At 41.4% G+C, this 22,459-nt stretch overlaps 1 protein-coding gene across 1 annotated transcript in view; it reads left to right on the plus strand.

Moving 5' to 3' along the window:
• Positions 1-22,459, plus strand: part of LOC126355132 (carbonic anhydrase-related protein 10) — a 2,094,013-nt gene that overhangs the window by 1,348,912 nt on the left and 722,642 nt on the right. The gene's annotated exons all lie outside the window — the stretch shown is intronic.

Raw genomic sequence — 22,459 nt, forward strand, 5'->3', positions numbered from 1 at the left:
ACCTTCTATACCTACGATAAAATTAACAGCATAATATTCGAATGTGGGGCGAGCAGAAACCATGGCATGTGATAGAACAGAACTCGCCTAAGGTTAATTACAGTCTTTTCTTTTTTGCATGTAACTGGCATATCATACGTTAACATGCTTGTACACTATCTACTGCCTCTGTAACAACAGGATATGGGTACAGAATTTATCTCCGGCGAGATGTCGCGTATAACCACTGCATTAAAGGCACATAATATTTATCGACAGGACATGTGCCCTGCAGTTGGAAAAGTATCGTGATTATCCCTCCATTGACAAAATATTACCGAATAGTCCCCTATTAGGATCTCCGTGAAGGGACTGTCAAGAGGGCGGCGAACATGAGGAGAAGACTGAACGAAGGGGTAATGTTCTTCGTGACAGCGAGAGGAATATCAGAAGTCTGAATGTGGAAGGAAACTTGAAAATCTGAAGAGGGAAATTTAAAGACTCAGCCTAGATATAGTGGGGGTCAGTTATGTGAAATGGGATGAAGACTAGGATTTCGGGTCAGATGAGTATAGCGTAATGTCAACAGCAGCAGAAATTAGTTTAACGGGTGTAGGATTTGTTATGAATAGGAAGGTAAGGCAGAGAGTGTTACTGTGAACATTTCAGTGATAGGGTTTTCTCATCAGACTCGACAGCAAACCAACACCAACGACGATGGTTCACGTATACATGCAACGTCGCAAGATGCAGATGGAATGATAGAGAAAGTATATGAGGATATTGAACGGGTAATTCAATACATAAAGAGAGATGGAAAATCTAATAGGCATTGGGGGGGAGGGCTGGAATTCTGTTGTAGGAGAAGAGTAGAAGAAAGGATTGCGGGAGAATATGGGCTTGGTATTTGTAATAAGAGAGGAGAAAGACTAATTGAATTCTGCAATAAATTTTAGTTAAAATCAGCGAGTACTCTGTTCAAGAATTACAAGAGGAAGAAGTACTAAAAGGCAAGGAGGTACAGGAAGATTTTATTTACATTGCATCATGTTCAGGCAGATATTCCAAAATCAGTTACTGGATTGTAAGGTTTACCCAGGAGCAGATACAGATTCAGATCACGATTTAGAGTTGATGAAGACTAGGATAAAGTTTATGCCAATAGTCAGGGAGAATCAATGCCCAAAGAAGTGGGACAAGGAAATACTGAGGAATTGCTGGTTACGGTTGAATATCTCTAAGGCTACAGATACGTCAACAAGGAATAGCTCAGTAGCTAGTTCTGTTGAAGAGGAACGAATATCCCTAAAAAGGGCGAACACAGTTGGAGAGAAAAGCGTAGGTGCAAGAAAGGTAACTACGAAGAAACCATGCGTAACAGAAGAAATACTTAAGCTGATACATGAAACAAGGAAGTACCAAAATGTTTCGGGAAATTCAGTAATTAAGAATAAACAAACACAGAGTGCAGGGAAGGTAAGGCGAAATGAATGCTGGAAAAACGTGAGGAAAGCGAAAAATATTGTCGGAAGAAGTGACTCAGTTTATATGAATGTCACAACAGCTTTCTTTGAAATTAAAAGCGAGGCTGCTAACTGTAGGAGTCCAATGCGAATTTCACTGTTAAACGCAGACGAGAGAACGACTAAGTGGAGAAACTACATCGGAGGTCTCTATGAGGGACTTACCTGATGATGCGATAGAAGAATTATGGTGTATAGTATTAGAATCAGGATTCAAAAGAACTTTAGAAGATTTAAGGTCGAATAAGGCAGAATTTCTAAAAACATTGACGGAAGTGGCAACGAAACCACTATTCACATTGGTGCATTCCACGTATGAGTCTGACGATAAACCATCTAACTTTCGGAAAAATATTATCCACACAATTACGATGACTGTAAGAGATGATAAGTACGAGAATTATCGCACAATCTGTATAACAACTCATGCATCCAAGTTGCTCACAATAATAGCATACCGAAGCATGGTAAAGAAAAACTGGGGGCGCGTTAGACGACAACCCCTTCGGCTTTAGCAAAGATAATGGGGAAGAGAGGCAGTTCAGACGTAAGATTGATAAGGGAAGCAAGACTACAGAAAAATCAAGGCACCTTCATAGGATTTGTCGACTTCGGAAAGTGTTCGACAAAGTCAAATGCTGTAGATTTTCCAAATTCTGAGAAAAATGGGCATAAACTATAGAGAAAGACAAGTAATATACGACATGTGCAAGACCGAATGACAAAAGTGTAAGACCAACATTGAAGTGCTCATACTAAAAAGGGTGTAATCCAGGGATGGAGGCATTCAGCCCTACTGTTTATCGGTGCATCGAAGATGCAATGATGGCAGTAAAAGAAATATTAAAAAGTGGAATCAAAATTCAAGATGAAACTATATCTACGATTCACTGATGTCATTGCTATCCTCAGCGAAAGTGAAACAGAATTCCAGGATCTTTTGAATGGAATGAACAGTCTAGAGTACAGAAAATGAAGTGAGGGTTAATCGAAGAAAGACGGAAGTAATAAGAAGCAACAGAAATAAGAACAACGAGAAACTAAATCTCACTGATTGTTGCGCACGAAGTATATGAAAATAAGGAGTTCTGCTTCCTAGGTAGAAAATTAATCCATGACGGAAGAAGCAAGGAGGACAACAAAGCCAGACTAGCAGCGGCAAAAATGGCAGTCCTAGCCAAGAGATGTCTACTAGTATTAAATATAGGCCTTACTTTGAAGAAGAAATTTCTGAAAATAAACGTTAGGTGCCCAGTATTTTATGGTAGTGAAACGTGGACTTTGGGGAAATCGGAACAAAAAACAATATAAGAATTTGACATGTGGTGCTACAGACGAATGGTAAAAATTACCATAATTGGACTGATAAGGCAAATAATGAGGAGTTTCTAGCAGAATCGTAGAGGAAGGAAGTATATGGAAAAGACTGAAAAGAGGAAGGTACAGGATAATAGGACACATTAGGGAATTACTTCTTTGGTACTAGAAAGAGCTGTAGAGGGTAGAAATTGTAGAGGAAGACAAAGATTGGAAATAAATCGAGCAAATAATTGAGGACGGAGGTTGCGAAGTTTACTCTGAGATGAAGTGGCTGGCACAGTAGAGAAACTCGTGGCTGGCCACATCAAACCAGTCAGAATGCAGATGGCTAAAAAAATTACCTATGCTCATCTTCCTTTAGAGGGTCATGGGTTAGGTAACGATTAGTGCTCTTTTCGTCTTACAATTGCGTATATCAATGTGCGGGAGATGTAGGGTAATTATTTCTTTCGCGTATAATGAAGTCAGCGCTCAGTTAGCTGGAGAGTGAATGGTTCATTTGGGAATAACCTATGGATTGTGTCCAAGCTATCCTCCACGATATGCTTCCTACAAGAAATAATAATATACAGAAAATCATCTGTCAATCCCAGTGTGTAAGAAACATGCGAACATGTAGTGAACTACAAAGCTGTACGTTACAATGAAGATCCTGAGGACGTACATCTTTACACATGTACTTTTGATTAGTTTTTATTGAATCGAAACACGAATTGTAACAAAAATTTCTCCCACTTCTTTATTTTATGATTAATATTATTTTTCAATTGCATCCTCGCGTGGTTATTTTAATACTGTTTTCTAATTATTCATTTACTGCCACTGATATCTCGTTCAAAAAGTGGTTCAAATGGCTCTGAGCACTATGGGACTTAACTTCCGAATTCAACAGTCCCCTAGAACTTAGAACTACTTAAACCTAACTAACCTAAGGAAATCACTCAAATTCATGCCGGAGGCAGGATTCCAACTTGGGACCGTAGCGGTCGCGCGGTTCCAGACTGTAACGCCTAAAATCGCTCGGCTACCCCGGCCGGCTGTTATCTCGTCATTGAGCTTTAAACGTTTCGTTGCCAAAAATTGCTTTCATTGTGGCAGTAAATACATGTTATGTGGTGGTTAGTATTGATGTTTTAGCAATCCGTCGTTCTAATCCTTCAGTAATTTCTTTTTCCATTAAACCGTAATGGATTTTTTTCCCATTTTGGTATCGTCGTGGATATTTTTTCATACTGCTATTTCTGAACACTTTCGAAGTATTGGATGATCACTTTTTGGCGTTTAATGAATTAACCTCTTCTGATGGAGGTTCTGCTGCTTCCACGCACTGTTCTTATGCCCATTTCATTTCTGGTGTATGATCGTGGACAAACATCTCAATTTGAGAAAGGAACACATTCATAGAATCTGTTTCATTTGTCTTGAAGTGGTCCAAATATGCGTTTTACGTTTCGTTTTGCTCGTCGTCTAAAAATGAATCACTCCTTCAACTAAATGTGCTATATAGATTCTGCTGATACACTTGTAGTAATTTATTTCATATGCTGTCGTTCACCTCAAAAAGTCATATTTAATCCTTTATTGACGTTTTCAATTATGGTTGAAGTCCTGGGAAGTATCTTACGTAAATCTTTTCAACAGAGAAACGACCACGTTTGCATCCTGGTTGTTAAGTTTTCAAGTTCGACTACTTATTAACACACTTCGCCAAATTTTACAGAGGAAGCAATAAACTCTTACGATCATGACAAACCCCTTTCACTCATCATTAGTTTTAAAATAAAAAAAATCCCTGATACCAACACAAGAGTAAACTTAATGTTAGACAGCACTGAATTAAACGTAAATGTCGTGTGACTAGCGCCCTTAGGATTAACAGTTTGTAGCGCTGACCACTCGGCTACCTGGGGCGGACAGTACTGATTTGACAAGGCAAAATTGAATATTGAATATTTGGAACATGATGGTAACAGTAGGCAGTTTTTAAAAATCAGAGTTTGGATATTAATAGTTTTGCAGCATTTTTCTCGTGTTATTGTGTTAAATCAATAAAGAATACTGGTGCTCAAAAAATATTCGAAGATATAAATTTCTGTGCTACACAATTTTGTAACTGATATTTTCGAAACTGAGTAAGGTTTAGTTTACTTTGGGTTCAAAATGGCTCTGAGCACTATGGGACTTAACATCTGTGGGCATCAGTCCCCTAGAACGTAGAACTACTGAAACCTAACTAACCTAAGGACATCACACACATCCATGCCCGAGGCAGGATTCGAACCTGCGACCGTAGAAGTCACGCGGTTCCGGACTTAGCGCCTTAACCGCAAGACCACCACGGCCGGCTTACTTTGGGAACATAAAGGCAAGAGGAGGAGGTGCCTTTGTTTCTGTAGTTGATTTCCAAATAAATTTTACTTTAGGAAATATTAGGTTTGGGAATATGAATATATCATACACACAGATAAAAATAATGATAAAAATTTCGACTTTCTGTTCTTTTAAAGTTATTGTAAATTTAATACTAGGCAACCCAGGTGTTGAAAATGAAACAAAAGGCTCGATACAATCTTTCACCACATTCGCACGAATTTTCAACGGCATTAAACCAAAAAAAAAAAAACAAATAACGACGCTGAGGTAAAGTTGTTAACTAATTTACCGTAGCAGTGAAACGTGAACCAATACAGCAGAAGTATAATTTCATGTGCAGTAATTTTACGTGCAAGATCTTGATTTTTTTCGGCTCTTCCTCGAGTGTATAAAGAACGAATACTGACAACGAAACCACTGTAAGCAGGCGCCGGACGTCCATGCATCGACCAAGAACATCCAAAGCTTGCCCGCGCAGTAAAGCAGAATAGACGTGAATCGGTGGCGCAAATGATTGAATGTTTCATAGCAACCCATTCAAAGGACGTTGTAAGTTTACTGTGTGGCCGTAGCAAACATGTGTATGGCCTAGCTGACGTCACGGTATCATTAATTTCGATTGCAGTGTACACTGTGGCACGGTGGTTGGAGTATGGAGCATAGAAGGCAAGTCATCCAGTGGACTGAATCACGCTTCGCTACACTGTAAGGTCTATGTTCAGGTTGACATATACCGTTTACTAGACGCCGGAATTCGAGTTGAAGGGAAGTCACTACTGCAGTATTTCAGTTTCGAGATATTCACCTCGAACCGGTTTTCGTTGCAATAACCTCTATGAAAATAGTAACCTACATTAACACTAATGTTATTTACTTAATGACAGATGACCACCGAGCAACGATACATAAAATTTAATATCTGGAGAATGTACTATACAGTTATTAGGTTCAGATTTACATCAGAAGGTAAATCCACGGAAAAATCGATTTCACCTCACAAGGAAAAAGAATCTCAAGCTTTAACATCTGTTCCCGTTAAAGAAGATGCTTCCATACAGCACTTCCTGATATAGTAGGGCAAAAAAATATTAGTGCATGGAGACTAGTTTCTGTCGCACATATATTAAGGAAAATGAGGCTTGCACTGACAACTCGTCAGGAATACCACACATGTAGCACCACATAACCCATGTCCTTCTGGACCCTCTCTCTGCCTTTCTCTTCATCTCTGCTTATCACTTCACCGCCACCTCTCTTCCCATCTCTTCCTCCCTCTCTAACTCTGCAAATCTACTTCTTATACCACTCTTTTTGTCCACCACCTACTCTCTCAACTCTCTGCCCATCTTCTCCTCCCTCACCTCGCTCTCTCTCCATCTTTTGTTCCCTACATCACTCTGACTAACTCCTCCTCCCCCTCTTTCTCCAGACCCTCTTTTATCTCTCTCACCCTTCCGCCAGCCTAGTCCATCTGCATGTGCAGCCCCTGAAAACCAGGTCGATAAAGCAAGCCAATTTACTGCCACAATATGAATGCAATGCAGGGCAGCTTACATATTGGAGGCTGAAAAATCCTTTCTTCCTCATAAATGTAAGTTGTCCTGCAAAACAGCAAGGTAAGCCTCGTTCCTACCACTCTCACACAACATGTTTGTTGTGCAGGGCTGCCTACGTACGAGGTGAAGAAAAGAAAAACATTTTTATTCTTATCTCCACTTCTATAGGAGGTGGGAGCCTCCGATAGTGGTAAATTTTGCTTTCTGTATACCAAACTCGGTTGAAATCTATGTATTGTTTTAGGATGACGTACAGAATGTACACTCATACATTCTGATATAGCTCTGCAGATGGTCACCACTGACTAAAATCGATTATTTGAGGATAATTTTTGTGATCATAGGCAGGAATAAACAACATGCAGCATCTGACTTACTGGTAAGGAATGCCACTGGGTACACAAGATAATCACTTCCGCTTCATGTAGCTAGTTACAGCAGACGTTACCTTTCTGACATCGCCAGCAGCCATGAACGTATTTTCAGATCTCTAGGAAATTCACTTTCATTATCAGAGTACATGTTTCCCAGGCTGTCTTGACCTGCCTGAATATCAGAGTTTACTTGAGTGTTGCCTTGGCCAGAACATTCTCCACACCTCTCACCTGTTAGAAACATATGCTCATGTGTTCCTAAGAGACTGGCACACCACCACTCACGAATGAAGATCGCTGGCATTGATATGGACCATACCAGAATCCGTCACCCAAGCTTAGTTTGGCACTACGCAATTCGGTTTAGAACCACTTCTTTTACTAAATTATGCGCCACTTATATATCAAATCACATACTAATTAGTATTATTCTCCATACTATTCAGTTTATTTAATAACTGTTATGTTCTTAAGCTCCTCAGCTGATTATTGTTAATATTAATGAGAAACCAGCACAGTTCTATTGATGTACATTTACTATGTCAGGATTGCTTTTGTTCGTAAGAACTTCATCAAGTTGCTCTCCCAACAGTCTTTGTAACAATGTTTTTAGGAAGACGGTTAACAATGTACCCTGATGATGTTAGAAACAAAACTGGTTACGACACAAAAACGTGTATCAGTACAGCTGTGGTGCTTTCTTATTAATATGGGGGCCTGCTTGAAAGTAATGTCACCGAATTTTTTACTTGCAAACTGTTAATGCTTTTTAAATAAAACAGAGTTTGTTAGCATTCCGGATATTTATTCTTCTTGGCTGTATATTTATTTCTCCTCTTGGTTACCCTAGCGAAGAACACATTCCTTCAAACGAGAGACCAGTTTGCTGATAACGTCACAGCAGAATGTTTGAAATTGTTGACGGACCCACAACCTCACCTCTACTTGCACCGAGGGTGTTCTTTAAGTTTTGGAAACAGATGAAAATCGGATGGTCCTAGTCGGGGCTATATGGGATATGATGGATGAAAGTCAGGCGTCGCATTTTTCCAGATGTCGCAAGGTTCGTGTGTGGTCTGGCATTGTCCTGCTAAAGGACAATATGGACGAACTCCTCTGCGGTTTGAAAATACATTACAAGAAGCTGTTCCTCAAACACCGAGATTGTTATATTACACACCGTCATGTCACAAACTACAATTCGGAACCCACTAGCGACAGAGGTTTGCAAGTTGCATCAGCGAAGCGTGGAAGTCGTTCGAGAAATGTGCATGATATGTAATACCTCAACTGATAAAGAGAAAAGAAAAAAAATTGGAGACGTTACTTTTCAGCATGCCCCCTATTAATAAGAAACCACCTAAACTGAACAGATACACATTTTTGTGTTAGACTGGTTCCGTTCGTAAAAATATCATCAGGTGACACTGCTAACAGTCCCCCTAACAGAGCTGCTATGAAGACTGTTGGTAAACTAGCTTGACGTTCATAAGAAAGAAATTGGTCGAGACAGAGTAAATATCTATAACCAGAGTTATTCCTGTTTCTTATTAATATTAACAAGAACCAATACAAATCTCTTAGGAATGGCTACATGAGAAACATGGAGAAATCGAAAATGAAATAATTTTCGCAAGGACTAATTCAGAATATAGAAAAGTCAAATTCGGTGAATTAGGAGTGCAATGGGAATTCCTCTGTTACATGCTGAGGAGAGAGCACATAGGTGGAAAAAGTACACTGAAGGGCACTAAGAGGGAAGGATTTTTCTGACATGTTGATACAGTAAGATAAGCAGGAGTCGATAGTCAAGACATAGGGGATCCAGAACTAGAATCAGAATTTTAAGAACTTTGGAAACAGTAACATTAAATAAAGCTCAATCGTTAGTGACAGTGACAACAAGTCATTATTTACACTGGTGTGTAGAATGTATGAAGCTTGCGACATGCCATCAGATTTTCGGAAAGACATCATCTACATACACTACTTGCCATTAAAATTGCTACACCAAGAAGAAATGTATATGAGAAACGGGTATTGATTGGACAAATATATTATACTAGAACTGACATTTGATTACATTTTCACTCAATTTGGGTGCGTAGATCCTGAGAAATCAGTACCCAGAATAACCACCTCTGGCCGTAATAATGGCCTTGATACGCCTGGGTATTGAGTCAAACAGAGCTTGGATGGCGTGTACAGGCACAGCGGCCCATGCAGCTTCAACACGATACCGCAGTTCATCAAGAGTGGTGACTGGCGTATTGTGACGAGCCAGTTGCTCGGCCACCATTGACCAGACGTTTTCAATTGGTGAGAGATCTGGAGAATGTGCTGGCCAGGGCAGCAATCGACATTTTCTGAATCCAGAAAGGCCCGTACAGGACCTGCAACATGTGGTCGTGCATTATACTGCTGAAATGTAGGGTTTCGCAGGGATCGAATAAAGGGTAGAGCCACGGGTCGTAACACATTTGAAATGTAACGTTCAATGTTCAAAGTGCCATCAATGCAAACAAGAGGTGATCGAGACGTGTAAGCAATGGCACCCCATACCATCACGCCGGGTGATACGCCAGTAGGGTGATGACGAATACTCGCTTCCCATGTACGTTCACCGCGATGTTGTAAACAGAAGCTGAATTCATAAAAAAAATTACGTTTTGCCATTTGTGCACCCAGGATCGTCGCTGAGTACACCATTGCAGACGCTCTTGTCTGTGATGCAGCGTCAAGGGTAACCGCAGTCATGGTCTCTGAGCTGATAGTCCATGCTGCTGCAGACGTCGTCGAACTGTTCCTGCAGATGGTTCTTGTCTTGCAAACGTCCCCATCTTTTGACTCATGGATCGAGACGTGGCTGCACGATCCGTTACAGCCATACGGATAAGATGCCTGTCATCTCGAGTGCTAGTGATAGGAGGCCGTTGGAATACAGCACGGCGTAGTGTATTACCCTCCTGAACCCAGCGATTCCATATTCTGCTAAGAGTCATTAGATCTCGACCAACGCGATGAACAATGTCGCGATACGATAAACTGCAATCGCGATAGGCTAAAATCCGAATTTTACCAAAGTCGGAAAAGTGATGGTATGCATTTCTCCTCCTTACACAAGGCATCACAACAACGTTTCACCAGGCAACGCAGGTCAACTGCTTTTTGTGTATGAGAAATTGGTTGGAAACTTTCCTCATGTCAGCACACTGTAGGTGTCGCCACCGGCGTCAACCTTGTGTGAATGTTCTGAAAAGCTAATCATTTGCGTATCACAGCATCTGTCGGTTAAATTTCGCGTCTGTAGCACGGGTAAGCTGTAGTGACAGACGAATAATATGTACTTTGTACACGAATTAAAATAGCTGGAATAAATGTAAACAACCTCACGTACGCGGATGATACGATCCTGTTGGCATAAAGTGAAGAAGAATTGAGAACACTCTTGCTGAACGTGAAAGACGAAAGTGAAAAGGCTGGTCTTAGGCTGAATGTGAAGGAAACGAAAATTATGGCAACTACACCTACCAATTCGTGGGATACAGCAGGAGAAACCATGGAGGTGATGACCACATTCAGTTATCTCGGTTCCCAGATCTCTGCTGTTGGTGACTGCAGCCGTGAAATCCGGAGACGCCTGTTGCTCGGTAGACAGGCGATGTCAAACTTTGACAAGGTAATAAGGTCCAGAGATATAACACTAGCAACAAAGATCCGTATTGTGAGGGCTATGGTCTTTCCTGTGGTGATGTATGGATGTGAGACCTGGACCGTTAGAAAGGCAGAACGGCGAAGAATTAACTCCTCCGAATTGTAGTGTTGTAAGAAACTTCTTAGAGTTCCATGGACTGCAAAGAGAACCAACAGATAAATATTGGAGCAAATAAAACCAGATTTCTCCCTGGAGGGTCTAATCTTAAAACAAAAGCTGACCTACTTTGGACACATAGTGTGAAGGCGTGCCTCGCTGGGAAAAAAACGTTAATGCTGGGGAAGGTTGAAGGAACTAGAAGAAGAGGACGTCAGAGGATGAGACGGATCGATGGCATCACAGAAGCAATGTGTTCCAGCCTGGAAGGTCTACGGGAGAAAGTGCAACAGTAAAAAGTCGCGTGATTTGGTTCATGGGATCACGAAGAGTCGGAACCGAGTAAACGAATAGAAAGAGAGAGACACGAATCAAGAGGGAGCAATGAGAGCGGGAGACCATTAAGGAAGCGCGTAGATTAAAAAGAGTGTAAGACAGGGTTGTAGACTGTCGCCCCTTATGTTCAATATTTACGCCAAAGAAGCAATGACCGAAATATGAGGAAGGTTGAAGAGTGAGATTAAAATTCAAGGTGGAGCCGTATCTATGCTAAGATGCACGGACGACATTGCTATCTTTAGTGAAAGCGAAGAATAATTGCATTATCTGTTGGAAGGAATGAAAAGTCTATAGAGTACAGAATATAGATTGAGAGTAAATTGAAGAAAGACGACAGTAATGAGAAGAAGCAGAAATAAAAAAAAGAGAAATTTAACATCAGGTTTGGTGATCACGAAGTAGCTACGGTGTTTCTGTTATAGAGGCAGCAGTATAATCCATGACGGACGGAGCAAGGAAGACATCAAAATCACAATATCAGTGGCAAAAAGGACATTTTTGGCCAAGAGAAGTCTACAAGTATCAAACACAGGTCTTAATTTGAGGAAGAAATACGTGAGAATGTTCCTTTGGAGCACAGCATTGTATGGTATTGACATATCGACAGTGGGAAAACCGTAACAGAAGAGACTGGAAGCATTTGTGATTTGGTGTTACATAAGGACGTCGAAATAAAGTGGACTAATAAGATAAGGAATGATAACGTTCTCCGCACAATCGACGACAAAAGGAATATGTGGAAAATACTGACAAGAAGAAGGGACAGCATGATAATGTATCTGTGAAGACATCAGGGAATAAGTTCCATACTACTAGACGGATCTGTAGATGGGAAAAACTGCAGAGGATGACACATACGGGGTACTTTCTGCAAATAATTGAGGATTTAGGTTGCAATTGCTGCTATGAGATGTAAAGTTTGGCTCAGGAGAGGTATCCGTGGCGCGACCTATCAAACAAGTCAGAAGACTGATGCCTCAAAAGAAATTTAATGACGTCTGACTTTGCTCATGTACTACATATAAAGAATAAATCTTCATTAAAATCAGCAAACAGATGAAATAGGTCAACCCTTGATAATGTTATTGCTAATTTTATGCATTAGCTTTATGGGGCTCTAGGCAAGACTGGATTTCGGGTTCTGTTTGGCGATGTAATCGATCCTTTATGTTTTGTTTTAAAGTAACTGACATCAAAAATGGAGAAAGGTGATGTGTTTTTCATCCAACGTATTACCTGTTACGTATTTCATAATACCATAAGCATTTTGCTCCTAAAAGTTGGTACCATTAACATTCATATTTTTTAACTATTTCACAACTCCTGCATCAAAGCGAGGTATAGTAATTCATACATTTTACTTTTTCATTATTAAAAGCCTTTACGAACAGAACGGTCGGCACATTCGTGTTCTGTTTCGTGTATAAAACACACTCGGGCCTCTTATCGTGAAACTGCGGCAGTCAGTCAGAGGTGAAAGGAACATTTACAACTTTGATTTTTTACGGTCGACAAATAAATTAGCATCGTTTCTTAGGGGAGGGAGAGTGGAGGTGAAAAGCGGCACTGCGTTTGTGGCAATGCATCAGCGTCACGATAGCCGCTGAGGAATAGCTCTTGCCGACTGATTGGCGTGCCCAGCCGTAATTAGCAGCTACACACACTGCTGACGGCGCTGACGTAATTAAATGTTTAATTTACCGTCGCGTTTCCTTTATCGCGCCCTGCTTCGGTACGGTGCAGCGCTCATAGAATTAAGTCGACGAGAACTTCCGCGTAATATTTACGTAATTTTCCACCCGCTGTGCGCGTACGGTCCGGCTAGCTTTCCGTCTCTCTCCTTGCCCATCTCATTCTCTGTCGTCTGTTTCTGCCCATCGCGGCGGGGAGTTCATAGCTACGAGTGTTCGCGTGCTCCGCGACAATATGTACACGGACGCGGCTCTGGCCGTCTGGCCATTGCTTCTGCCTGCACGTTCGGCTTTACGACATTATAAAGGCAAAGTAGTGTTTCTTTCGCGGTCAACGCATAAGTCAACCTGGTAGAGGTGGAATGATAAAATGCGAGCGGTTGATTGCCCACCTGTCTGAATATCAATAACCTCTCCTGAAGGGCTCTATCTCGACCTCTGATCCTCTGTCTCTATATAACCCAAACGGGATTGTACTCAAGAACCGGCCCAATAGTTTTCAGCTTTTACATCGCGCGGTTGAAATAATCTTCATTATTTTGAGCTACACAGCTGATTAGTAATACTACTACTACTTCTACTACTACTACTACTACTAATAATAATAATAATAATAATAATGATTAATGAGAAACATCATAGCTCTATTGATACACACACGGGGTGTCCCTCTTATCTTGACCACTCTAAATAACTGTTTGTCCAGATGCAAATTACAAAATGTTTCAAGCACATGTTCTTTAGCCGTGAGGGGGACATCAATTCAAAAAAAAAAATTAAAGAAAAATGGCTCTGAGCACTATGGGGCTTAATTTCTAAGGTCATCAGTCTCCTAGAACTTAGAACTACAAAACCTAACTAACCTAAGGACATCACACACATCCATGCCCGAGGCAGGATTCGAACCTGCGACCGTAGCGGTCGCGCGGTTCAGATTGTAGCGCCTAGAACCGCTCGGCCACCCCGGCCGGCGGACATCAATCAGCATGATTTCCTTCGTTGTAGCTTTGTTTTTTACAAAGATATGAACAGTGGCGTAACTTTTTTAAAGGGTGCCCTGAATTTTTTTGTTCGGTAATTCATTTCCTCTCCTAAAGTCCTATTCAAAAATGTATCACTGAAACACAACGTTATTAATTACATAACACAACATTAACTTTGAGCCCGTGTCCACAAACCCGTCGACTTCCTGGAGTTGTCAGAAAACAAATGAAAACCAAGTAAAAATATAACACAAAATAGAGTTTGGCTCCCCTGTACCATTGCCCAGGGTTCAAAGGTGCTCAAAGTGGTGACCCTGTACACCGGTACACTGATGCCCTCGTTGAATGGAAGAATTATTTACTGCTTCCAATGTAGCTTACTGAGGAGAATTACAAGCAAGCACGATACGTTCCTGCATGTCCTCTGGAGTTGTTGGAATATTCACGATAGACAACGTCTTTAATGCATTCCCAAAGGAAAAAGTCCAGAGCATATCAGGAGAGCATATCAAGTAACTGTTCCTCCTCGACCATCCATCTGGCAGGATACCTTCGGTTCAGAACACGACGTGCACCCAAGCCATTATGTGCTGGACGTCTATCGTGTTGATACCACATAAGCATTTTGGTTATTAGCGGCACTTCATCCAGCTGTGTAGGTAGAATTCGTCTGAGGTAGCTGGCTTACGCTGTGCCGCTTAGACTACCATTGATGAAAAAGGGCCAATAATTGCAGTAACAAGCACCCCACACCGGAAGTTAACTCTCCATTGACGCTGATGTTCTACCTGTCTCTGCCATCGGAGGTTGTCGCTGGACCAATAATGCATATTCCTTATATTTACCTGCACTTTGTTTGGGAAGAAACATCATCGGTAAATAGAACATTGGAGAAGAAGGTCGGGTTGGCGAGGATTTGCTCCTGTGCCCACTGACAGAACTGTACACGATTCTGAAAATCATTCCCATGCAATTATTGATGTAGGAGCACATGGTAAGGATGGAACCGGTGACGTGTAAGAATACGATGTACACTGGTTTTAGGAATACCAATCTCGTGTTCAAGCTGTCGTGTGCTCACATGAGGATTCATATGAACGGAAGAGAGAACAGTAACTCCGGCAGCTTTGTCTGTGCGAGTGCTACGACGATTGCGTTGTCGTGGGTTGAAACTTCCCGTTTCCTGAAGCGTCACAACAAGACGAGAAAAAGTCCGTCGGGAAGATGGATTCGTGTCAGGATATCGCTCTCTGGCCAGGTTCGCTGCCTGCGTAGCATTTCCCCTACCTGATACAACAACAATAAAAGAAACTTTATGTCGATGCAGTTTGAAGCAAGAATAGCCTTCACGGTATGCAGACTCTACACAACAGTATTTAAAAGGACTAAACTACTGTACTAAATGTATCCGTACATAAGAAAACAGTATTGCAATTACTGTTCTGCTAACTTACATTCCCCATAGATCAGTAGCGTTCCTACCTTCTCTACGTCGGTGTACATTCTAATCACACAGCTCATCAACTGACGGTGGTTGACTGAATGAGGGGTGTGGATTCTACTAATATTCACATTTGTCCTCTGTCAACGTCAGCACATGGATGTGTCCCATTACTCCGAGTACCTGCACTAAGCGGTAGGGGCGTCAAAGTCAGTGTTGTGTTATGTAATTAATAACGTTGTGTGTCAGTGCATGGTACACTGTGATACATTTTTGAATAGGTCTTTAAGAGAGGAAATGACAGTGTGTCATTTAAAAAAAAGTAATACCGCTGTTCAAATCTATGTAGAAAACGAAGTTACAAGGAAGGTAACCGTGCTGATTGATGTCCCCCTGACGCCTAAAGAACATTTTCTTGAAACTGTAATCTGCATCTGGACAAACAATTATTTAGGGTGGTCAAGATAAATGGGACATTGAGCCGCGATTGGTTTCGTGCTGTAGAATATCATCAGGTTGCTGATACCAAGACTGAGAAGGTATTTTTATCTTATGTAACGCTAGAGACAACCATAACTCCGAAATAATTGATACTTGCACAGCTCGGAAACTTGACGTCGTTGCAGATTACGAAAACGGTCGTGACCCAATAATGTTTATAATACAGCCGTGGTGCTTTCTAATAAATCTTTAACACACTATAGCAGGTTTCACTGGATACCTTTGCGCTTACACCTGAGCTGCTGACAGTTGTTTTTTCCCTCCTGTTCATTACTCGAGAAAGAGAGGTCAAGGGCGCAACTGTCTTGCACTTCCTGGTCAGGAGAAATCTTGGTATAACCAGCATATAGTGGCTCTTACGTTATTACGAAGCTTTCTGCAAGAGTTACTGTTGCCTCACCAAGTATCTCAAAGACGCGTCACGTTGTCTTTGACTCTAATGTAACAGACTGTGTCAGAAGCAAGTTCCTCAGAATGAAACACATTAACATTCGACAACATTAAAGGAGTGCCACCAGACTCTGAATCTCATTTTAAGTGATATCAAGCACTTTACAAGGCTCATTAAAGAAATAAACCGATGCATGATTTAAGCAATGCTGTGGTTTTCTTTGCGGTTTTATCCTATCCAGCTGAGGGGTGGAGTTTCATCACTCAAACGTGTACTCGACTATAAACCAACTTTATCCAAAGTCTGCTACGAATTAATGCAGTAATTATTGGTGTCGTAACTGCAGGCACTGAGCTACCAACCATTAATATGTTGCAATGATTCTCACCAACATGTTGTCAACCACATACTACACCATCGGAAACTTGAGGTAAAAGTCTGCTTCCTTTGCGAGTTCTTCATAAAGCCAGCGACCCTGGTATGATATGAAAGAACGTAAAAACATACTCTTCTGTCACTGCCGCTTGTCTCCCCTATGGAGGGCGTAGTAATAGGCGTAGAGAAGCAGCTGAGTCAGTCACCAGGTCCGGATGGAATCCCTCTCGGTTTTGTAGAGAGTATTCTACAGCATTCGTCCCTTACTTAGCATGCATGTATCGCGAATCTTTCACCCAACGCCACGTCCAAAGCCACTGAAAAAAAAGCACAGGCGAGTCCAGTAAACAAGACCGGTAAAAGATGGACCCTCAAAATTACAGACCTATAACCTTAGCTTCGGTTTGCTGCATAATTCTTGCACGTATTCTGATTTCACATGAAATAAAGTTCCTGGGGACGAAAGAGCTTCTGCCCAGTAATCAGCACGAAATTACGAAGCATCAGCGGTACGCAATCCAGATTACTCTTTTCTCACAAGATGGCTTGCGATCCATGAATGAAGCGCAAAGGGCAGTTTTCACATTCCTGGATTCCGGAGATCTCTGACAGGTGCGCCACTGCAGCGTGACCTACGGATTAGTTTCCTAGGTATGTGAGTGGCTCGAAGTCTTCTTCAATAATAGAACGTAGCAAATTGTCCTCGATGATGAGTTTGAGCAGAGACAAAGGCACAGTCAGGCGTGTCACAGGGAAGTGTAACAGGACCGCTCTTATTGTCTACACACACAAACGATATGACGAACAGGGTGGGCAGCAAGCTGCTGCTGTTTCTGACGACGCTATTATGTACGTGGGCTGAGTGACTGAGGGAGGATTCAAGACAACTTAGACCAAATTTCTAGTTGCTGCGGTGAATGGAAATTTGCTCTAAATATACAAAATACTAAAGTTAATGGAGATAAGTGGGAAAACAATCCGGCAATATTCGAAAACTGCATTAGTAGTCTACTGCTCGACACATTCATGCCTACTAAGTGCCTAGGCGTAATGCTGCAGAACGATATAAAAACTAACGAGCACCTTAACGATGGTAGTAGGGAAGGCGAATAATCGACTTTCGTTTATTGAGACATTTTAGGAATGTTTAACTCATATGTAAAGAGGAACACCCATATATCACTAGTGTGAGCCATTCTTGAGACCTACTCGGGTGTTTGGTACCCCAACGAGCTCGGATTAAAGGAAGACAACGAAGAAATTGAGAGGCAGTCTACTAGGCGTGTTACTGGTATCAACACGCGAGTTTTAGGGAGATGCTCCGTGAATTCACATACGAATCTCTCGAGGTAAGATGACGTTCCTTTTGCGAAACAGTACTGAGAAAAATGGGAGAATCGGTATTTGAATTGGACTAAAGAGTGATTCTACTACCACCATCGTACATTTTGCAGAAGCACCAAGACGATCATATAGGAGAAATTAGTGCTCAGATAGAGACGCATAGACAATGATTTCTCCCTCCCTCTGTCTGCAAATGGGACAGAAATGGAAATGACTAGTAACAATGTAATGAACTCTCCACCATACGTCGTGCGATGACTTCTGAATTTTGTATGTAAATGTAGATACAGATAAACGTTGCTGCTTCTTGTACGAAGTGAAGCTGTGCTGCTCGATTCCCAGCCTGTTTTTGTGGCGATGGTTTCAACTTCGATAATGGTAGACGGTGATTCGCACGGAATTCGCGTGCTTGAATCTTTTGAGCACAGAACAAGGCTTAGGTCCCGTTACGCCGCTAGCTCTCTTGTCTCGGCGTTACATAAAAGGTGTTCCCTAGGACCCTAAACCCAGCGTGATCGTCTTCGAATACCCTCTGCAGGTTGAAAACTCTACACCGTATCATAGATGAGTGTGGAGTTTTACTTTCGTCTTGCAATTTAATTAACAATTATAACGCTCACAATGCTCTCACTTTTTGTAAATCGCTGCCACTTTCCCGACACATTCTCACCATCTATTTCGTTTCAAATGTAATCACGGCAGTCAACTGATCTAATAGGCATTCCCTCTCATGCTGGGTATAAAATTCTCTTGCAGCTAATCTGAAGGACTTAGACGTGTCACTGATCTCTGTCACATCTGAGGCAACGTTCCCTAGATAAACCAGCATAGAGAAGTAACTGACACTACGTTAAAGTTTCGGAAATATGCTATATTTCAGAATTAATACTGAAACTCTATAATCATACACTGCTTTGCAAAAGCTAAGTATTGTCATGCACAGGGAAGATTAAACTGCTTGTCCGTAACACTGCCATTGAAGATGACTACATATATCATCGTCTAATCGTGTCTTTTATGAATGAGCTTTTTACTATGAGCGGCGAGAGCACAAATATTTTTTTTTTCCCTCCAGGTGATATCCCCTGGCCACTAAGGGCCTTCAAGCGGGCATTTCTATATTTCTGCACCGCGGCACGAGGGCCGCCCCCTGAGCTACTGCGTTGCTATTTAGTCTTCTTCAGTGTTCTCAGTGCACATCGCGAAGAGAAAATCACGGCTGGGCGTACATGATTAACACTGCGTTGGATTAGTTTTCGCAAATCGCACAGCTGCGACCCAGTCTAGGGATGGCTGTTGCTACGCGTGAATTGGTCGCGGAGGAACTGTTTGCAATTCATCATCAAAGAAACACACAAATCCATCCATAACGATAGCATAACACACATGCAGTATACTTCATAGCACTCGCACGTTGTAAAGCTGTAGCCATCCTTCACGTACCTCACGGTTTGCTGGTTTTCTAATGAACCCCTACAGTGCAGTAAGCTCTTCGTGCTCATCTTATTGTCTGCCTCACTTACAAACATTCAGGTAGAAGCACATCCTTATGATTTTTTACTTTCGATGTCGATCTTGAAGATTCTTTAAGAAGCATTACACGAAAAATGACTTAGGAAATGGGTTACTGTAATTTGCTTGGAGTAATATGTTTGTCCTCAATACATTGTTCGAGAACAGGACAAAGTTGTACCAAATGTGACATTAAACAAATTTCATCACAATACAAAGAGACTGTACAAAATATGACGGTCCTAAATAACTTTGTAATCGAATGATATCGTAGACGTTCAAAATAAGAGTAAAAGTAAAAAAAAAAAATAATCAAGCAGTAAATTAGCTATGTATATTGTGAGATAATATAAGAATAACAAGGTAAACAAGAGTAGAAGTCCTCCTCATTTAAACTGAAAGTTACATCTACATAAATGAAATAGGCAATGATTTAAGAAATGAAATTATGCAATCAACAAAAAAATTGCAGGTGCGAAGAATATAAAAGAAAAGAAAGTGTAAAATGAAGCTAGACACTTGTTAAAATAAAGGCAAGAGTTTCAAGCAACATACATTGATCCGAGGTAAAAAAAAATCTACTCCGAAATTGCTTCGAGAATGCATGAGAAGGTACATTTGAAACTATAAAAGGGAAATATCTTACAACAACAGGAGTAGAGGAATTACAGAACAAAGCATTATTTTCAGTTGACAGCACATTGCAACAGTTAAGATAGCAGATGGCACGACAGCTATCCAGAAAGAGCAAATTTAGCAAATATTTCGTATTTCTTCAAATATTTCTACTGCTCTAGAGATGAATCAGAAACAGATTTAGTGGTCTCCGTATCGAAAATAAAACGAAATTGTAAAATTGAATCGTATGGCGGAAGAATGTGCTAATCTACTACAGTATTTTTTGAGGCACTACGTGTTATGAGTTTAACTTCAAAGACGAAAAATACAATAACACGAACGAATTTATTTAGTAGATGGCGTTTTCTAGCGGCACATGCATAACTACTTGTTATCCGAATGTTGTGTATCTGGTAACATAACAGATGAATCAGACTAATGCTTTGTAAACTCCGACGATCTCTTTCATTGGTGGAGGCGTCTGTAATCATCCCAAAAAGGTTGCGTAAACCTGTCCGATCTCCCATATGTTCGCCGACCGCAAATTGCTGTGACTTTTGTAATGCGCACCCTGTCATACGAGGTGATCGACGGATCACAACCATACACCTCCTTGATACTCTGGATATCTCTTTTGGTAGTGCTGAGCCATTCGTCCATCAGTTGGGGTATTCAAAGGCGTGTGACCACTGGGTTCTTAGCTGCCTGACAGAAGACCATAAAGACCAACGAAGGACCGTCTGTGCCCAATGAAGAATGCACCATAGGACTATCCGCGCCCAATGAAGGATGCACTCCGCGAGAAGGAGTACGTGGATGATGGGGAGTTATTGATGATATAGATGTGCCCTTCGACATCAACCAGCAGAGTGGTACTATGCTGGCACACATACCCACCCAGTAAGGTAGGGTCAGGCTGTCGCAATGAGCGGAGACTATGTTCATGAATAGATTTATATAACGAAAAGAGTAGGGAATGATAATATGACGTATTAGAGTCATGAATAAAATCAATATGCTTTCAGAAAAGAAAGTGTTTCATTATTTATGAAACGATTGTCGTATGCCTGACCTGGACTCAAACCCTACTTCTCTCAAGCAATTCCAAATAAAATATCAAAGTATAATATCTTGCATACCTTGCAGGATTCGCATCTCTCGAGATATATTATCGCGGTAAAATGGTTGATTTACAGCCGACTTGGTTATGTATTCAGGAGCCCTTTCTAGCATGGTATACAGGGCCGTTTCTGTGAAATTTCAGAAGTAGGAGAAAGTAGATGTAGATATGTAACGGATTTTCTCGGCTGTTTTCAAACGTCTTACGCTTGTGATGACGTAAGCTGCGCCTGTCTCTACAGACTATACATTCTGCATCCTTTCGCCCACACTTTAAGTGATTTGTAGCCCGGGGGAAAATAACCATTAACGGTATGCTTGTGCCACTGGTATTTGGAGGTATTAATCAACCTAAAAACATGCCAGTTGTAATAGCTGAAATCATCAGTCTGAAAAGGAAGTAAATGTTAATGTGTTTTGTTCGGTGCACTGTCTTCAGCCATCAATAGAAATGCCTACACTTGCCTATACTTCTAACAATGTGTGTAGTAATATTCAATTTACCATTTTGTTTTCTCCGTTTGGCATAATAGTCCACAATGAATGAACCATTTGTGTATCATCAACAAGTTGTTGCCTGATCTGTGATGCTTGCCTTCTATATATTTTCGTAAGCTCTGGAGTTCGCCCTGTACCTGATCACAAGGGAGGGGCCAGGCGATTTGGCGCAATGTTTAAAGTAATTTATCAGCACTACGAGGGACCTCACAAACATTCAAGATTTACATGGTTTCCCTCAATCCCTAAAGAAAAATATCAAGTTCGTTCTTTCACAAAGGACACGGACGATTTCCTTCCACAGCCTGCTATAATTCGACAAGTGCGCCGTCCACAATGATCGCGTTGCCGATTCGTCTTCCACCTTCCTTGAATTGCAGCAGCAGGCAGTCCGCTCCCCGCAGACTGCTGATGCGGAACCGTAGCCGCAATAAAACAGCTAACTAGTGGTGAACGGCAAAAGTCCCAAGGTTTGTAACCACAGCGGAAACTTCGATTGCTTCCTCACACAGGTTTACACAGGTATAAACAGTGATAATACAGGCTTCGACGCTCGCCTTGTTTGCTTTCGCTAGGCAGTGTCTGCAGGAACGGCGCTCAGCGGGGGAGCGCCGGTTACAGGTGAGGGGTTGTGCCGCGCTTGCAAGGTGGAGACGAGATGCGGGCTGGTGTTAATCCGGCACATAAGCTGTTGCGGGGGATTATCATTAC

Source organism: Schistocerca gregaria, chromosome 3 (genome assembly GCF_023897955.1).
Source record: "Schistocerca gregaria isolate iqSchGreg1 chromosome 3, iqSchGreg1.2, whole genome shotgun sequence".
Lineage (NCBI taxonomy): Eukaryota > Metazoa > Arthropoda > Insecta > Orthoptera > Acrididae > Schistocerca > Schistocerca gregaria.